This window comes from Cibotium barometz, chromosome 49 (assembly GCF_041138505.1).
Source record: "Cibotium barometz isolate CiBa-2024 chromosome 49, ASM4113850v1, whole genome shotgun sequence".
Classification (NCBI taxonomy): Eukaryota; Viridiplantae; Streptophyta; class Polypodiopsida; order Cyatheales; family Cibotiaceae; genus Cibotium; species Cibotium barometz.
This window is the reverse complement of record NC_141094.1, coordinates 13,044,806-13,051,102: the sequence shown is the minus strand read 5'-3', so window position 1 is coordinate 13,051,102 and position 6,297 is coordinate 13,044,806.

The following is a 6,297-nucleotide window of genomic DNA, read 5'->3' as shown; positions in this document are numbered from 1 at the left end:
TGGAATGCAAAGGCTATCATATCCTAACTCTGGGAGAGTTCAGGAATGCCAGATAAATTCGGGGTATCCATCTATAAATTTCCAATTCAATTTATGAGTTTTCAATTTTTGAAGTTCATTCCTTCCCTTAGAAAAACACATATACCAAATGCTCCCTCCAGCATTCTGGCGTAAGACAGTCCTTTAAGAAAACAGGGTTTCTATGCAAGTTTTCAGTTTTGATTTTCTTTTTAATACAATGGGTATATCTTAAATCCGTATCCCAATACTTCTAGATCGCAAGTCTAAAATTCCAACAGAATTTCCTGAATTCTATAACCTTGATCCTCATATCAGAATCAAGGGTCTTAACTTGAATTCAGATTCGGCGTGGGTGATTTGAGTGAAATTTTCTTGAACAGGTCACATCGTCTTTTCTTGAAACTGACGAAGGAGATTAAGTTTTGGTCATAGTCTGATTCAGAGTTTGAGTCTGGAAAGGTTCTCTCTGAACTAACTTTCTTGAAGGGTAATATTTTGATTACTACTTTATTGAATTTCAGTCATTGAGTATTTTGCTTAACTGAATTTAAAACTAATCATGAATTCCTATGAGGAATAAATTAATCATTTATCTAAAATTCTGACTTCAATAGTTTTTCTGATTTTTCTCATTACCATCCTAGAGAATATGAAATGGTAGAATTTTCTCTCATAGAGTATTTACTTATTCATTTACCAATATTCATGGGATTTAAACATAGGATTAAAGAGAACTCTTATTTTGATATAAAAATTCTGTATGCATCTATCTATGCATAGAAATCCTACTTCTATGGAAATAACACTTTTATATAAAAGAAAATCCTTTTATGCATCTATTTATGCATAAAAAATCAATTTTGATGAAAGTAACACTTTTATAATAAAAAAACTCTTTTATGCATCTATTTATGCATAAAAATCAATATTGGTGAAAGTAACACTTTTATAAAAAAAGAAACTCCTTTATGAATCACTTTATGCATCATTTTATGCATAAAAATCAATATTGGTGAAAGTAACACTTTTATAATAAAAAATTTCTTTTATGCATCATTTTATGTATAAAAATCAATATTGGTGAAAGTAACACTTTTGTAATTAAAAAAATTCTTTTATGTATCATTTTGTGCATAAAAATCAATATTGGTGAAAGTAACACTTTTATAATAAAAATTTTCTTTTATGCATAAAAATCAATATTGGTGAAAGTAACACTTTTATAATAAAAAAATTTCTTTTATGCATAAATATCAATATTGATGAAAGTAACACTTTTATAATAAAAAAATTCTTTTATGCATCATTTTATGCATAAAAATCAATATTGGTGAAAGTAACAAATAAAAAATTTATTTTCAATATGCATCTTTCTATGCATAGAATTTAATTCTAATGAAAATCACACTTTTATAATTAAAAATTTATCCAATATGCATCTTTCTATGCATAGAATTTAAATCTAATAAAAATCATTCTTTTATAATAATAAAAAATAACCTATATGCATCTTTCTATGCATAGAATTTAAATCTAATGGAAATAACACTTTTATAATAAAAATATTTCTACTATGCATTTTTCTATGCCTAGAATGAAAATAACACTTTTAGAACACACAAATGGTGGGGATTACTCTTCTTGAATAATGAAAGATAAAACTTATTTCACAAAATTTAAGAAAATTTTGCCATAACCTCCTTTGTATGGGTGACCATTTTTTAAATTTTTCTATGCTAAAGTTACTTAAAAATTATCCCAAATGGTTTAAAGCATTCTAAACTAATCAAATATAACTTTAAAAAGAGAAACAATATGAAAAGTTTAATTCTAACAATTTGATTACTTATCTAGGATAAAGAAAGGTTGAATTTAAGAATGAAGAGAGGGGGAAAGCCTTTCCAACAAGGGGCATAACATCATTTTTTCATTTTAAAGAAAACCAAATTAGAAAACCATTAAAAGGAATAAAGAAAAAGTAGGATTTCTAGCTTACTTGAATTTCTATGAGCTTTCCTGTGGCTTGATGGTTTGAGGGATCTACTCTTGTTTGCAACAAGAGTGGCCACCAATTCTTTGAAGAGGGAAAGGTCAAAAACTAATAAATTATCAATAAATTCTTTGTTTTTGGCTCAGGGGAGGAGTAGAGTAACAGTGCATAAAACACTATTAAGCTTCTACAAAGGGAGAGGCTTCTATTTATAGGAAAAAGTGAGCTTCTAATCAAGCAAACTGATTCTAGAATTTTTCAAATTAGTTTGGTAAATTTTTGACCATTTTTGGGTCAATTTAGCTTACTTTTTGGAACTAGACTTGAATTAGGAGAGAGGAGAGATGAAATATCTCAATATTTGAGAATTCAAAACTCCACCACACATGTGAAATAGGTGCCTCCTTCATGAGGTCCCCACTCTGAGGTGTCAAAATTTTATTTTTTTTAGTATTTCCTTTGCTCCTTAGACCCACTCTTCATCTTATGTGAGTATTTACTCATTTTTGGGGGGGATTTTCTTCATCTTATGTGAGTATTTACTCATTTTTGGGGGGGATTTTCTTTATTTCTTCAATTTATCTCCTCCATACTATAAGATTCCTCCCCAGCCTCTCAAAATGTCCAGCATATTCCCCTGTAATCAATTCCCTCTTCAGAAATATAAGAGATCTTGTCTCTGCCTGTTTTGGCATAGAGAGAGAAAATATTCTAGAGAGAGAATATTCAGATTTTGAATATTTTTGGATAGAAAAATATCTCATCTTATTAAAATGAATTCCCCTGAAACAGAAATTCAGAAAGAATTTTCCAATGTGCAATTGGAATTAATTGGAAATGGGTATAAAGGACCTTAGCCTAAGGGTCTAGATTTTTAGAAATTTTAGATTATGGTTCAATTAAGGTTCCTTTGGGCCAATAGCATCAATCCATGTGTAGGGAGGAGATAAATCCAATTTGTAAAAGAAGATACCCAAAAATGTGTAAATGCTCACATAAGATGAAGAGTTGACTATGTACAAGGTTTATTAGTAAGAAACTATGAGTAATATCAAAAATATGAGATATTTTGGGTATCCAAAAATGAGTAAATGCTCACATAAGATGAAGAGTTGAAAATGTACAAGGTTTATTAGTAAAAAACTATGAGCAATATTAAAAATATGAGATATTTTGAGTATAATGATCCCATTTTAACACATATGTAAGGAAGGGGAGTTCTTTAAAGGAGGTGCATATTTCACATAAGATGAAGAGTTGAAAATGTACAAGGTTTATTACTAAAAAACTATGAGCAATATTAAAAATATGAGATATTTTGGGTATAATGATTCCATTTTGACACATATGTAAGGAAGGGGAGTTCTTTAAAGGAGGTGCATATTTCACATGCTTGAATGAGTTTTAAACTCATAAAAATTGAGATATTTCATCTCTCCTCTCTCCTCATTCAAGTCTAGTTCCAAAAAGTTAGCTTAACTGACCTAAAAATGGTCAAATATTGACCAAACTGATTTAGAAAATTCTAGAATCAGTTTGTTTGGTTAGGAGCTCAATTTTTCCTATAAATAGAAGCCTCCCCCTTGTTGAAAAATATATAGTGTTTATGCATCGTTACTCTACTCCACCTAAGCCAAGAACTGTGAATTCATTAATAATTTACTAGTTTTTGGAGCTTCCCTCTTTCTTCAATCCCCATTAGTGGCGCCATCAACATACTTAACCAATTGATTGGTTGGGGGCCTCTACCGTGAACAAAGAATCAAGCAATTTGTAAGGTAATTAGTGAATTTTGATCATTTTCTATAATTTCTCAATGTTTCTCTCTTCTCAACCCCTCTCAAGCTTGAGAAGCTTAATTGGAATGGTTTTTGAATGCTATTGAAGTTAATTGATGAATGGTAGTGAAGAGTTACATAATTTGATGAATGCTATTGAAGTTAATTGATTAATGATAGTTAAGAATTACATAAATTTCCATTTATGCTTAATTCTAATGGTTTTTATGTAATTTCTCTCTCTCACTCAAGAAATGGTCATACTCATGACCCATTCTCAATCCAAATGAAGCTTTTCATAAAGCTTTTCCTTAATCCAAGATTAATCTATGCTTGAGGTCAAATTAATGGCTTTTTTCTATGCTTTTAGTTTATGTATTTCATGAATATTGATGATTCAACCCATTATTGGGTTAATGATCCAATTAAGGATCATTCTAATCATTTTCTTAATGATAAGCTTTATCCTTCAAAATAAATTGAGATTTATGAGTCATAGTAGCGGAGCTCTAGTAAAATTTTTATAAAAATTACACATAAAATAATTTTATTCAAAGCATGAAAAGAGAACTTCCTACCATATTCTAGGAATTATTATCCTAGATTAATTGAAAGAATCATGGAGAAATTTATTTTTATGTTATGCATAATTGATGATTATTTTATTGTAAAAGTGTTACTTTTATCATATTCGGATTTCATGCATAGAGGTATGCATAAAAGAATTATTATTTTCATATAAAAGTATTTCTTTTATCATATTTGGATTTCATGCATAGAGGTATGCATAAAAGAATTATTATTTTAATATAAAAGTGTTTCTTTTATCATATTTGGATTTCATGCATAGAGGTATGCATAAACAAATTATTATTTTATTATAAAAGTGTTTCTTTTATCATATTTGGATTTCATGCATAGAGGTATGCATAAACAAATTATTATTTTATTATAAAAGTGTTTCTTTTATCATATTTGGATTTCATGCATAGAGGTATGCATAAAAGTTGATTATTTTATTATAAAAGTGTGACTTTTATCATATTTGGATTTCATGCATAGAGGTATGCATAAAAGTTGATTATTTTATTATAAAAGTGTGACTTTTATCATATTTGGATTTCATGCATAGAGGTATGCATAAAAGTTGATTATTTTATTGTAAAAGTGCGACTTTTATCATATTGGATTTCATGTATAGAGGTATGTATAAAAGATATTCTTTTTATACTAAAAGTGTGATTTTCATCATAAATGGATTTTATGCATAACTTAGATGCATAAGAGAAATTCTTTTATTCTAAAAGTATAATTCCTACCAAATTGAATTTATGCATAAGAAGATGCATAAAAGATTGATTTTTAAATTCAAAGTGTCATTCTCATCTAAATTGAATTTATGCGTAGGAAGATGCATAAAAGAATGGAATTTCAATTCAAAAGTGTTATTCTCATCCAAATTGAATTTATGCATAGGAAGATGCATAAAAGATGGAATTTTAATTCAAAGTGTCAATTCTCATCTAAATTGAGTTTATGCATAGGAAGATGTATAAGAGATGGAATTTTAATTCAAAAACGTCATTTTCATTTAAAATGAATTTATGCATAGGAAGATGCATAAAAGAAAATGAATTTATGCATAGGAAGATGCATAAAAGAAAATGAGATGTGATAATATGTGATAAGATGCGTATGGGAAGTGATAGGATGTGATAAGAGGTGTATGAGATGTGATAAGATGTGATAAGATGCACATGGGAAGTGATAGGATGTGATAAGAGGTGTATGAGATGTGAAAAGATGTGATAAGATGTGTATGAGATGTGATAGGATATGATAAGAGGTGTATGAGATGTAATAGAATGTGTTAAGATGAGTTAGGATGTGTTAAGATGTGTATGGGACGAGGTAGAGAGTGTATCTGATGGGATAAGATGTATATGGGATGTGTTAGGGCGAGAATGGATGTATGGATGTAGATACGGATGTATGTATGTATGTGGATGTGGATGTATGAATGAGGATGTGAAAATGGATGTATGTATGTAGATGTGGATGTATGGATGTGAATGTGAATGAAGATGTAGATGTGGATGTATGGATGTAGATTCGGATGTATGTGAATGTGGATGTATGAATGAGGATGTGAAAATAGATGTATGCATGTATGAATGAGGATGTGAAAATAGATGTATGCATGTAGATGCGTATGTATGAATGTGAAATTGGATGTATGTATAATGTGGATGTATGAATGAGGATGTGAAAATAGATGTATGCATGTAGATGCGTATGTATGAATGTGAAATTAGATGTATGATGTGGACGTACGAACATGGATATGTATGTAGAATAATGAATGTGAATGTGTATGTGAAACAATGTGTAGTCTATATGAGTGAATGGATGAGAATGAGTACACATTGATGGAATAGGGAATAAGTAATGTGGTCCGAGAGTGGATAATGTGGAAAGACGAGAGTTCGTTATAGAAACTGTATTTTG